A 14,123-nucleotide genomic window follows, 5' to 3' on the forward strand; every position below is an offset into this window, starting at 1 on the left:
AAACCCTGGAATGGGTTGTCCAGGGAGGTGGTTGAGGCCTCGCCCCTAGAGGTGTTTAAGAGCAGGCTGGATGAGGCTCTGGGCAGCCTGATCTAGTGTGGGGTATCCCTGCCCATGGCAGGGGGGTTGGAACTAGATGATCCTTGTGGTCCCTTCCAACCCCGAATGATACTATGATACTATTTGCAGTAATATTGTAAATCTTAGTTTAACTGAAAACAAAGCAAAATTAATTACACTGCTATCCAAGAACAACAAGGAGTTACAATCGATGAAACCACCCTCAAAACTAAAAAAGGAGTCTTTGCCTGTATGTGACTTTTATTACCTATCTAAAAGATTATCTTGTCACTGTTCAGTTGCTCGATTCAACATTCAAACTTCATTTTTGTGGCCCAAACATAACAAATTTAGTATTTTTTCAGTTGTGTTACAAAATTACCAAAATTACTGCACTACTCATATAGATCCACAGTAAAAGGCAGATCCTGCCCTGAATAGTCTGAAGTTTAACAGCGAAGAGAAACAGAAGGTAGGAGGAAAGAATGTAACACCTGCAAGAATATATGGAATGTGGGGCAGAAACAAAGTAAGCAAATGGCTCATGGTTCCGGATGAAGACCGTGGAAGAGAGAAATAACACCAGCTCTCACATTGTCCTCTAAAACAAAAGAATTCCTGTCTGCATACCTATGTCTTTGCTTGCCGTTCTGAAGGCGTTAAGCCTTATGAAAACTCAGAATGAAATAAACCAGATATTTTTAGGATCTTTACTCATTTCTTCAAATTAAAATTTCTTTTCAAAAACCCCCGACCCTAATTGTCCCATCACTCTAAACCAGAATTAAATGTCCTGTTTCTCAGGGGTGCTCAACAAGAATACTCTGAATGCTCATTTAAAAACAGAAAATACAGATATGAGCTAAATTGCATAAAGTTGTCAAAAGGAAGGAATATTATAACAGCAGATCCAGTGCCATTCCTATTTTACTTTCAGTAGTCCACAGCTCTCCTGACCTATATTAACTAGACTGTTGCCACAGACACCTCTTCGTTGCTGCATTTGACAAGAAAAGTAAGAGAAAACTAATTTTAGGGATATTACAAGCATCCTTCTAGAAGTAGACCACATAGCAGAGGGGGTGGGATGGTGAGGGGGAGGTGTGGGGAGGTTCAATATGCAAAACACTTTTCTCCTAAGTATCAAGGAAATAATAGACTTTTGTTATTTTAATTCCTGTTTAAAAGCTTAGGTCCCCCACATTTCTCCATGTCTGAGGACAGCTGGCCATGAGAGGGTTGAAACTGTTAAAATCATTAACAAAACTCTGTGCAGGCTCCAAAAGGCATTCTTGAATGGGTGTCTCCTAAATCAAATATTACAGCTTTTCCCTGAATTTAAAGCATATGATATATAGTCCAATGGCTTGTTCGTAACAGTAATTTTCCTTCCTTTTGTATTTTCATGTTCTTTGGTTTTCTTTTTGTCTTTAATGTATATTTGGATCTGGTCTCTTTCTTAAACCTCAGAATACATGCTAAAAGCTTATCCAATAAACACTTCTCCCAATTTCCTAAAATATGTTACATAGCTCACAAAGCACCCAAATAAATAGCTATTGCACCAAAATGCTCAGCATCTTGAACACTTTGCATCAAAACAAATTCATTTAACTAGTTCCCAATGCAGAGATAACCCTATGCTGCTATATCTAAACAACACCTACTCAAGCAGCACACCACCAGTGTGGTATTCAGGTTCACTAGGCATAGATTACTGCAAGATACCACCTTTCTGGAAGAGCAGCATTGCCCATTATGAAATATTTACACCACCTGAAGCAGATGTATTGTATCTTTAGAAGCAATCGCACGAACCTTTCAAAAACATACAACAAATGTAACATCCTATCCAAGTATATAGCATCTCAACTGTACCCACAGAGAAACAGAGATGCAGAACAAGAACTTGATTTACCCCATTCCCAAAGAATGTCTGTAGCATAACTGCAAGGGAAGCTCTGACATCTTGAGCCCTTATGCTTTAACCACTTGACCAACATAAACAGCCCCCTGCTCCTTAATAATTATTTGCTAAGACATAAACGGAGCATACTTTCAAAACTGTAGCACAGATAGACTGAAAGAGCTCTTCAGCTGCTTATACTTACAGATATAAACAGTACATAGCTCATAATCCACCTGGAGTTTTCAGAAGGTTTTGATGTCAATGCTGTTCAAACACATCCTCTAAAATGTTGAGTCTATAATCCCTCAATATGTGTCAGATAAAGGATTTCTTATTGATTTGAGGTCAGGATTTCAGCATAGTGTAACTCATGCAAACGTAAGGCTTTTTTTTCTCTTTTCCTTTGTCTGGCTACTCGCTTTTCACTTTTAAACATGCAATCTGTGATCCATGAGACTTAGGATAAAATCCAAAACTGTTTTCCTTGTAATTCAGTACATCCAGATAAAACAGTGCTAGAAGGTTATTATTGATGCCTTGTTTGCTCATGGTGTACACACAATCTATTATATGTAATCCCTGGATGATCTGAAGAATCACTGCTAAAACTGAAGAACCTTTGTCTGAATTAAAAGTTTTTGTGAGGGAAAGGCTCCTGGTAATAGAAGGAAAGCTTCCAAAATAAAAGAAGGGGAAAAAAAACCCCACCAACCTGCAGAGAGCTGTACTTCCTTACTGCTACGACTGCAAATCAGCCACACAAAAAAAATGGTGGCAGGTAACCTCAACAAATTGGTTCAGCTGTCTCACATTAACTTTTCAGAGCCTTCCTGGGACACAGCTTGCCCTCCTTAACACAGAGTTGCAACATAAACTCATTAAGTTTATTTTAAAATTGCTCTTGCTATTTGCATGATAGGCTGCAACTAATAGTCTGTTTTGTGAACTACGCAAGTGGATTCCTGGTCTGTGTTCATGCAATGTTTAAGGTTTGTCTGCATACAAAAGTTATGCTTAATTACACTGACTTAATTTAATCAGTTCAAGCCCTGTGCTATGATGAGATCACAAGGTTGCTTTCCACATGTGAAATTACTTTTGCTAGTGAAGATGGACACAGCTCTTTTATACTCTTACTGCTGCATCTATACCCAGGTTATACCTGCACAATTATTTCATTAAAACATAAAGCACAGCTAAAGTAATTGCATTGCTCTAGAACCCCTGTTTAGAACAAAAGACATATCTGAAAGAGTAGATGGTCCTGAGAAATTTTGGTAAGAGACTTCATCAAGGATTACAATACTCTTGTTTTTCATATGTACTATTTTAGAGCCAATTGAAAGTTCCATGTACAACAGTTAGCCTCTACCAGTAGAGAAAATGGCAGAACCCTCTTCCTGACAGAACCCTAATGGCATCCCAATAGCTAAGAAGGTGTTTCAATTTTCAAGGCAAGCAATTCCTAACTTTGGATGCTTTTAAATAGCATTCAAGATGTATTTATATTTGTTGCTTAGAAAATTGAGAGACTGAAGATACAATGTCACCAGAGTCAACAAAGGCTAGTAAGTATATGAAATTTCCTAAACTGTGGAAAATGTCCCACAATTTCTTTCAATTTAGGATGAGATTTTGCATTATTTTGCAAAACATGGTAGCACTGGCACTGAACTATAATGACAATGTAAGACATTAATAACTTGGAATGGTCTTAATGGAAATACCTAAGAAGAAACTTTAATCATTGCTATAACTGAGCAGTGATCTCCATTCTAGGGCCCTAAGAATGGAGGAAAAATAAAATCTAGGTATTACAAATCCATAGAATATGTAATTTTGTTAATGGAATTTCTACAGATAGAAATGGTTTTAATTAACAAATTGCTCTGTAAGCATTGGAAATACCCACAGTGTGCCTTCCAGTTGACTTGTGCTGTATCAGACTCATATGGGTCCAACCACAATAACTGCCATTTGCTGCACACACGTCCTGTGGCCTCTCTTTCCACTTTCCCCTGACCATGGATAGAACACCACAAATTCTGGTTCCCTTTAGCACTTCACCAGGGAATGCAGCTGGGTACTCAGCTAGGAGATGGGTAAGGCACAACACATGAGTAATACAGAAATGCAGACAAGCTGCCTGGTTGGCTACAGATACTGCTGTGTTCACTCTGCATTCTTAGCTACACATAGGAACACTTTGGATCACTCCTCCTATCTAGTCTCCAGCTTTTCTGATGCTCATAGAAAGTTGAAACTTTATAGACACTGACCCATTGTCAAATTCTATTGAAATCAGCCAACATAGAGATACAACCTGCACAGACATTGAAGATGTGTTTCTATCAGAAACTAGATTGAAATACACTTGATAATGAACATAAATATATATTCTATTTTTTTTAATAGAGATAAGTGGTTATCTTGCTTTTCTCCTCCCAGATTCCTAAATTTTGCTTCCCTATGGCTGGACAATACTAGATATCTCACACTGTACAATCACAATTGCTGATCATAGAATACTATAGACACAGACTTGTTCAGTTCACCATGATCAATATTTCTCAGAAATCCCCTACTTCAGTAGCATAACCCCATGATTAACTATCTGGCTATAATGACAACCATTTAAAATGCTACTAGACTGCAGAAGCAGTATGCTGTGAACTCCTGGAATACTGGGCAACAGGTTATAGAACATGCTAGAGGAGTAATCAGTTTTGGATAAATAACATTATTTGCATATGGGAATTTTTAGGTAAAATATTATTTCCTCATAAAATGCTTGCAGATTCAGAGGCAAAAACACACCAAAGCATGAGAGTTAGGTATATATGCAAGTGACGGGGAGCGTGCAAAAGCCTTGCGTCCTGTTATACATGTATTCTATACAATGTATATGCCTATTCATGTATGAATTCAGTATCTTAGGAAATTCAATGTAAGACAATGAAAATACAGATAGACTTACAGAGGAGCATTTAGGCTTCTCGCTCCAATTTCTATTTCCACTGTAAAACAAAAATAGTCTGAAATTGCCAAACCTGTCTTCAACAAACATCCTTTTTTCACTAGATATATGAATGTTACACATGGTCTAAAAACTTCCATATTATAAATCACTTCAGAACTAATGATGGATTTATAACTCCCTCTTAACAGTACAGACAAGTGCTACTCTAATCCAACCCACTGGGACTGGGCAGGTTACATGATACACCCTCCCTTTGAACATAGATCCACCTATGCATCACTGCTGAAAGCTAGGCATAAAGCATCCTGAACTGTAACATATTTACTATTGTTCATATTTTAAATCTCCTTTTAAATATTTTGCAACTTTCTATAGCTTTACTAAGAAACATTTTATTGGTTCTTAAATCACTCTCCAACCTGTTGCTTTGCAGGACAACACTGCATGCTCTTAAAGGTTTGGGTGGCCTAACAGTCTGTGGCTGCTCTTAGGCTTCACTTGCTAGATTTATTTACCTTACTTCTGCCATTACATATGGAATTATTCGTCAGGTTTAGTGCCATTCCTTCCTCTGAGCCAGAGCTTTAATTTTATTTAATTTTTTATCTCTTAGATTAATTTTGCCTCCTCAAGGGATAAAGAAATGGATGAAGTAACTTCAAATGTAATTTCATATGGCCTCCATCTCTTTATGATAACCATTTAGATTAGCAGGCACATCCCAAAAAGCACAATGATAGATTCCTTTGTAGGGAGGTCTTTCTTCAGACCCTACAAACAGGCATGAAAAAATTAACTATTACAGAATTTCAGCTTAGATGGTCACAAATTAACCAGAGAAGGATGTATGTTAGTTTAAACAAATTACTCACAGTTTCCATTTTTGCTCTATAGCATAAGAAATTAGATAGTTAATTTTAAATGCAAAACTTTGTACAGCATGCAAATCATGTCTGTATGTCAAAGTAAAATAACAAACCTAATGAGGAATGCTAAAAAAGCAAGACCTATTAGTTTAAAGATACATGGAAGCAGCCAAAGATGACAAACATGCATAAAATTCAAAACATGATGGAAAAGGGAACAGGCACTGAACCACATAAATCAGTGTTTTGAATTCTATTTCTCTGTGGGTATAATTGTACCTTAGTTTCTTATAATGATTTATTGAGGTAAATAGTCTGTATGGTTTAACAGCTACAGCTTCAAAGTGTCAGGCACAGACTCTCCTTTATTCATGAGGCAGCTGAGTATTGGGATGTGAATTAGCTTCTGTATTCTGGGACTTGGCAAAGTTTGTTTTTAAGGTCCTTATAAAGGATTCATGTTGATGCAGCTATTCAAATGTGAAAAAACACTGCACTGTAATGGATGAAATAGAAAAGCTTTATAGTAATTCTGGAGGAAAAAAAAAAAAAGTAAAAACACTGAAATAAACCATTCAGAATTACCTTCAGCAGAAAGAAAGAATAAGAAGGAAACAAAAGAAAAGAAATAAATAATGATTAAAAAAGGCTCCAGAGTTAATTTTAATACATTAGATCATTTGGGAGAACACGGGGGGAGGGAAAAAAATGATGAAGTAGAAAAGTATGATGAGATTCCAGAATTTACTTTTAAGTTAAAATAAAATAAAATACAAAAAAGAAATGGTAGTCATTTAAGCAGTGATATTCACATTTCTGGTTGATTGTCAAACCACACATTCTATTGCTCTCAGACCAGGATAAACCAACCATTAACTAATCAAAAGAACCATTATCCATGAAAGCTATGATGGCATTTTAACAGTTCTTAATCTATTAACAAGAAAGAATAATTTGCAAAATATATTCCCTCTTCTGTTTACATTCATAGGGCCATTCTTAGCAGAAATTATATGTAGGCTCCCATGGTGTAGAAACCCTATGAAAGCCATGAAAATTCACTAAGTTTCCTTATGTACTGTGCCAAGATATTCAGCAGGAACTTTAATCGTTGCCAAGAAACACGTGTGCTTCAGATACAGCTCTGCATGTACCGGTACTTCAACATTCCTGGAGAGAAATGTGACCCCTTGATGCGTACACTGGTTTGCTGGCATGCCTACATTCCTTCCCATCTGTCAGAGTGGCATTCTGCCTTCTCACAAGGTGGGATGCCAGTTTTGGAGCACAGGTGCCAACCAAATATAGGTTCGGACTAATACTCTGCAAAATGTGGCAAATGACATTTCACCTGCAAGAAGACCATAATACCTCTGACCCATGCCAAATTAGGATTGCATGCTTCATTAGCAAAGGGGGTCATCAGCTGAAAATCACAGGCAGCACCAGAAATGCTGGTTTTGCGTATAATGTCTCCTAGCTGAGAGCCTTCAGCACTGAGGTTTAATTTTTCTAAGGTTGCAGACATATAGCCCTTTTGAGAAAGCTGCAGCAGACCATGGACAGAGATCTGCTGAATTCATCCTCCCAGAATCACTTCTGACAAATTCCAAGATTCTCAAAAAGGGCAGATGAATTTACTGTGGGAGAAATGCATAAGTAAAGATTTGGGAGGGGTGGGGGTGTGTGCTAACAACACAAAGAAATCGACCTTTATTATGACTGTCGAAAAACCCAAGCCAAAACCACTTGTCACGAACCAACAAATTGCTCACAGAATGTTGAAACTCTGAAATGATAATAAAATATTTTATTATAAAAATTGACATGTGATATAAACCCCTTAGCTTTCAGGATGAGAATTTATGTACATGTGAAAGCACACTAGTCATGAGAAACAAAGTGGTTGACAACACTGGATAATATTAAATAATGTTTGGGTATCGTGAGAATAAAGCATATTTTTAACTCCTTCATGAATTAAAATAGTCCACACTGAATTAATCTAACAAGAGAAGTTAAATATTCAGTCAATCAATAAACAGAATAGCCACAAAGTAGCGTTGGTTTTGCTTCCAAATTAGAGCAGCCTACTTTATTTATAAGTGTACAAAACAAAAATGAAGCATCGTTGATGATCATGATCTGCTTTCAGGAAATAATTCACTCTCCCTTCTTTAGTAATTTACTATGATTTTGGTAATTTATTTATCCCAGGATGCACCTGATATATTATCATCTTCAGGTGATTTGGTTAAACTGACTAACCAAAGCTGAGAGTCACACAATGCATAATTCTACATTATTTAGGCTATTCAGAAGTCATGCCACTGCTATTCCCAAATGACAACCTTGAAGCTATAAAGCCTTACTTGCACAAAATTATAACTCGATACATTGAATTCTGTAATTAAAATTCAATACATAAAGGTGCAGAGTCCTGCCCCATGCAACAGTACAGGCTTGAGGCCAACTGGCTAGAAAGCCTATTTGCAAGAAAAAAACCTGGAGGTCCCTGTGGACAACAAGCTGATCATGAGCCAGCAGTGTGTCCTGGCAGCAAAGGCAGCCAACAGCATCCTGGGCTGTTTTAACAGAAGCATTGCCGGCAGAGTGAAGGGCCTCATAATTTCCCTCTTTCTGGCACTCATGAGGCTGAATCAGGGGCAATGTCTCCAGCTCTGGTCTTCCCAGTACAGACAGATATCGAAACAGTGGAATGAGACTGGCATAGATAGAAAACTAAGAGGCTGCAGCACAATACGCAAGTTGAACAAACTGCATTTGCACAGCCTGAGGAACAGCAGGGAACAGCAGGTGAAGGTGAGAGCTTACTGCTGCCTGCAACTGGCTAATAAGATGGTGCAGGGAAAGACGGAACAAGGCTGCTCACAGAGATGTGCAGTGACATGATGAGAGGAATGGACACAAAGTGAAATAGGAGAATTTCCAATTTTTAATATATATTTATATAATTACCTTGAAGGTGGCCAAACACTGGGCCAGGTCGCCAGGAAATGCTGCAGCATCACCGGAGATATTCCAATGTGACTGGTGATGGCCCTGTGTGACCTGTTCTAATTGGACCTGTATCAAACAAGAGATAGGACTAGATGACCCCTGGTGGTCCTTTCCAATATACATAACCCTGTGTTTCTCTGATATACCTGGTATCACTTTATATGATTTATATACACCAGTTTGAGCAGTACCATATACAGGAACATTAGTGAATGCTGCACTCTAGGCACTCACTGAACTACTTAGGAACAGCCTACAGCCTTACGTTGTTTTTTCTCAGCTCTTCATTCTAACAAAGGCTTTAGTCTTTTGTATAGAACTTATGTCTCATAAATTAACAGCTTTATACATAGCATTTATACTCAGCCTTCCCACTCATACTAAGCTTTCCCACTTCATACCCCACATGCCTTAAAAATAAGCAATACTTAAAATAGAAAAAGGCACCTGTTATGCCCCTAGAAAAACAAGGAAGGTGGCATGTAGTCAGTAGAACAGCACATTTTTCTTCCTAGCACACTGTGTTTGTACATCACAACCACTGTCCTAATGTAAGGGACACTGTCATGCCTCTAGGCAAGGCACCACAATTCCATGAGAGTCACAAATCTCTCACAAACATCACAATATTAAAAGGACATGATCTTTCATAGCTAAGTTAACTTATTTAAAGTTTATTAAAAATATCCTGATGCTTGGGTTACAAATTTCTATGCTTAAAGTCAAAATGTACCTGAACTGCTGCAGTACTGCACCTACAACTCTATGTCATTTATCGTAAGACAGTGAATACCAAAATGGTAAAGTCAGCTTCAGTATAGGCAGAGTGCACAGCAGGTTCTTGGCAAAGTTGTCAGATATAATTTATTAATAGAGTGTACAGTTTGAAAAAATCACTACATTAATTCTAAAGATCAGATGCAATAAAGTGTTGGTGTTAAACAGGTAAAAGATGATAATGAATTTCCCTGTTGTGTTTATTGCAGTCACTCAAAGCCAATAGCTGTGACTAATGCAGAGTTAATAAGCTACAAGCTCTGCACACAAACAAAGCAAATACATATCTGTATGTCCTTCTGTACAGTAAAGATCTTCCAGCACCTAAAACCAGCAAAAAGCAGCATTGCCAAGGAGACATGCCGCCTACACTGTAAGTAACATAAGTCATCAGAACACATACTAAGTGGTTACATTGATTGGTCTTCCTGTAGGCTCCTGTGAATCAGAGGGGTAGTGAACAATCACATACTTAGAACATATACTGTCATAACACAAATTAATGAAAAGCTTTCTGTAAGAGGAAAAATCTCTCTGACACAGTAACAGCAGACAGCATTGTGATGCAGCTTTATCGTGGAGAAGACATTGCCAGAAAAGAAAAATCTCCACCAGACTTCAAGATTTTTTCTGGACATTGAACAGATCATGTGCTCCACTGACAATAAAAAGTTAAGCAGAAACATTTCTTTTCAAAAAGGACTCTGACTTGGGAGCTATGCAGATATGACTAGGGGGAATGGAATGAAGCTGAAGGTGGGGAGATTCAGGCTAGATGTGAGGAGGAGGTTCTTCACCATGAGAGTGGCGAAACCCTGGAATGGGTTGGCCAGGGAGGTGGTCAAGGCCCCATCCCTGGAGGTGTTTAAGAGCAGGCTGGATGAGGCTCTGGCCAGCCTGATGTAGTGTGGGGTGTCCCTGCCCATGGCAGGGGGGTTGGAACTAGATGATCCTTGTGGTCCCTTCCAACCCTGAATGATACTATGATGATACTATGATATACCTGAATTTTAACCCATTCTTTTTGTTTTTTCCTTTTTTTTTCCCCCTCCTCAAATCATTTTTAATCAAGTGAAAAACAGCAGTAGACAGGTACTTCCTATTATTTCTTACTCTTTCCCACTGTCCCTTCCACAAATGCTACTGAAGTCTCTAGGAATGAGCAGCTACCACAACCATAAAGGATTAGGAAGAAAACTACACAGAGGCAAAGTTTTTTCCCCATACCAGTTACATTTCCTTCTAATTTCTCTTCGCCCATACAATAAAAGATTCACAGGTGGTAGGAACAGGAATAATTATATGAAGAGACAAATTCCCTATACAGACAACTTCCAACTGACTTCTAAGACTTTGGCTTTCACAGCACCAGATGACTTAAAAACTGATAATTTTGTTCAGCTTTTTCCAGCAAAATGTTAGTCACTGAAGTACGTTAAGGCTTGGTTTGTCCATGTCATTTTCAAATTACCTGGTAATTTAAATTCCCTGAGAAAAACAGATGGAAATGTTAAATTCCCTTTGCCTTAAAGTATTCTGCTTTGCCACAGATGGATGGAAGAGACGCTAAAAGAAAGGAAGGAAATAGTGAGTTTCCACTCTAAACAAACACGATTGATTTTGATAATATTGAAGATTTTGTCTCATCATTCAGACTCACAGCAGAATAACTGAAGTTGGCAGATGCTTTCTGTGAAATGCCTTGTCTTTATTGGTGCTTTTATGTGTTAGCAAGCACAAAACAAAGAAAAACAAGTGAGATACATATAAAGCTGTATCTTCATTGCAATAAAAATGATTTTTACTCAGGTACAATATTCTAGCACTGTACCATGTACAAGTGGTAAATGAAGAGGACCAGTCAGCTAATATGATGTAAAATCGTAGAGGAAGCAAAGAGCTGTATTTCCTTATTTTGATGTAGCTGGTTCCCATCAACCCCATGTAAGAGATATATGGTTGGCTTTGACTGGCTACACTGCTATAAAAACTATCTGTGTCCTGGCTGTGCTAGAACTGTACCTGGAGGAAGGTGTCCTAATGTATGTTTTGTGATAGTAAAAAAATGGGGATTTAAAACATCTTTGTACGAGGACAAAGCCCAATGCATGAAATGGTACTGGAAGCCTGCACAGTGATAGGTTCTAGGACATAATTTCTCCATTCTTTGTTTTCTTCATTCATTAAACTGAGGTAACAATTCTTTTTTAATGTGGGGTTGAATAATGGCCTGTTCTGCTCGCCCAGAAATAAAAGTAAGTGAAGATAGTCTTCGTATTGATGTGCTGCCTGTCTGTTTACGATAGAAACTATTTTGTTTTTAGAAGGGAAGTGTTCTAAGAAAAGCTTTTATAACAGGTTCAGAAATATAAAAGCCACTTCAGGATGAGGACATTTCTATCCTTTATTTTGTTAGCCCTTGAAAGGGCTTTTTAAATGTTAACAGCTATGACTGCCTTCCCTCAACTGATGCTCCCCTCTCAGCAATGCTTCTGTTGACATTTCTTTGTTTGCTCTTAGCTCATCTCTCCTTCTCAACCCCTTAAAACAAAACTTAGCAAGAGCTTGGAAGTGAACTTTTGGCAGACCTTGGGCCACTAAAACACACTGAATAATTATGCTGTGTAAGTCAGATTTCAATTAAAAAAATTCTTTCCCCACATCCAGTGATACACAGAATATTTTCTGCTCTTCTCTGTGGCAACCTCCATATATTGCAATGAAAACTGCTAAGCAAAGCTGGTCAGAAAACAGGAAGCATTTTCAGCTGAAAGAGATAAAACAGGTTTGAAAATTTAGGGTAATGCCCTATTTCCATTTAAAAAGAAATAAAACTTTCTGCCTAACCCAAATTTAATTTAAACCATGCACTTCAAGTAGGTGTGTGTGTACATGCTTTTTTATTTCAAGCTTAAAGAAACTAAAAATAAAAAAGTAGTTTCCTTGTTAAGCTTCCCCACAGACAGATACTGGCAGCTTTCCCTGCCTCACAGCAATAGCTACTTGGAGTATCAAAAGTTCATTAGTAACAATTAAAAATTCTACAGCACTTGAGAGAAGGTTGATCCTGTTTCATATGCCAGTGTCAGTTAGCATATTATAAATTACAGTAGTCCAATTACACTATAGCTAATATTTAGCACTTAGACATTGCTATGAACACACGCCGTGCAACCCTTAATTAATTCTTAACGCTAGCATGTAGATATATTATCCTAATTTCCCAGATAATGCAGAAAGGTGAGATAATTTGCCAAAAGCCACTTAGCCTTGGTGGAGCCAGGACTATAACAGGGGAAAAGTCAACATTAACTCCATGGCTTCCAAACTAGAGCTGTCCAATATTCTGAAGAAAAGGAGGCTCAGAGGAGACCTTATCGCTCTCTGCAAGGGAAGCTGTGGAGAGGTGGGGGTCAGTCTGTTCAACGACTAACAAGTGATAGAACAAGAGGAAATGGCCCCAGGTTGTGTCAGGGGAGGCTTAAGTTAGATATTGAGAAGAACTTAATTACTGAAAGGGTTATCAGGCACTGGAACAGGCTGCACAGGGAAGTGTTGGAGGCCCAGTCCCAGTGGATGTGGTGCTTAGGGATATGGTTTAGTCAAGGACTAAAGTCAGTGTTAGGCTAATGACTGGACTCAGTGATCTGAAAGGTCTTTTCTAATCTAGGCAATTCTGGGATTCTGTGATCTTGGTGAACCTATGATAGTTTTATTACTGCAGCTTACTCAGTCACTGCACAGCAAACACATCATCACATCACACAGTGAAAAAACTCTTTAGGCTGTCAGACCTAGTTCTACTTTAATCAACCCCACCTCTACAGAGCACTCAAAAAACCCCCAACATTCGAAGATTCTACATTGGGTTCTTCAACCATGAAACTGCTTCTGCCAGACCTAGTTAAGGCTCAGCTCTCCCATATTTAGCTTTCCTACGTTGCATGGAAGTTTTTATAACACAGATTACTGAGGATAAAAACTTGGAATTGGACTGGAGTGGAAAATCTTCATTAAGATAGTTTTTCTGGCATTTCCTGTAATACAACTAGAATTCACTGCCCTCCATCCTCAAAGACAGTTCCCATCCACAAACTGGAGCTCACCACAGAAGCAGAGATACATAGAAAAGTCTAAGACAGAGTACAATTGTACAGCATAGTGAATAATTTGGTTATCCTATTTGTCATTTCACCTCATCTGACTCTTGCCTCATTTGTCTATCTCTGTTCATGTCCATCATGAACCCCGCAATGTTCCTCTCTGTTGTTCTTTAGCTATACTAGCAGACAGTCATTTACTGATTTACAGTCTGATTTCTGCATCCTAGCCAATTTCTGCTTCATGAAAAAAATCTCACCTCCTGCAAACAGAATGTTAATTTCAGGACAGTCTCTTCAGAGGGACTATGTCAAAATGTGGAAAACTCACACAAATATTGCCCAAGGTCCTTACCTACTGTTTTGTTTATTTTCTAAAAGAGTGTCACAGATTAGGGAAGTCAGGTTTC

Source organism: Melanerpes formicivorus, unplaced genomic scaffold, assembly GCF_026170545.1.
Source record: "Melanerpes formicivorus ecotype bairdi unplaced genomic scaffold, bMelFor1.0.p_v2 SCAF_16, whole genome shotgun sequence".
Taxonomy (NCBI): domain Eukaryota; kingdom Metazoa; phylum Chordata; class Aves; order Piciformes; family Picidae; genus Melanerpes; species Melanerpes formicivorus.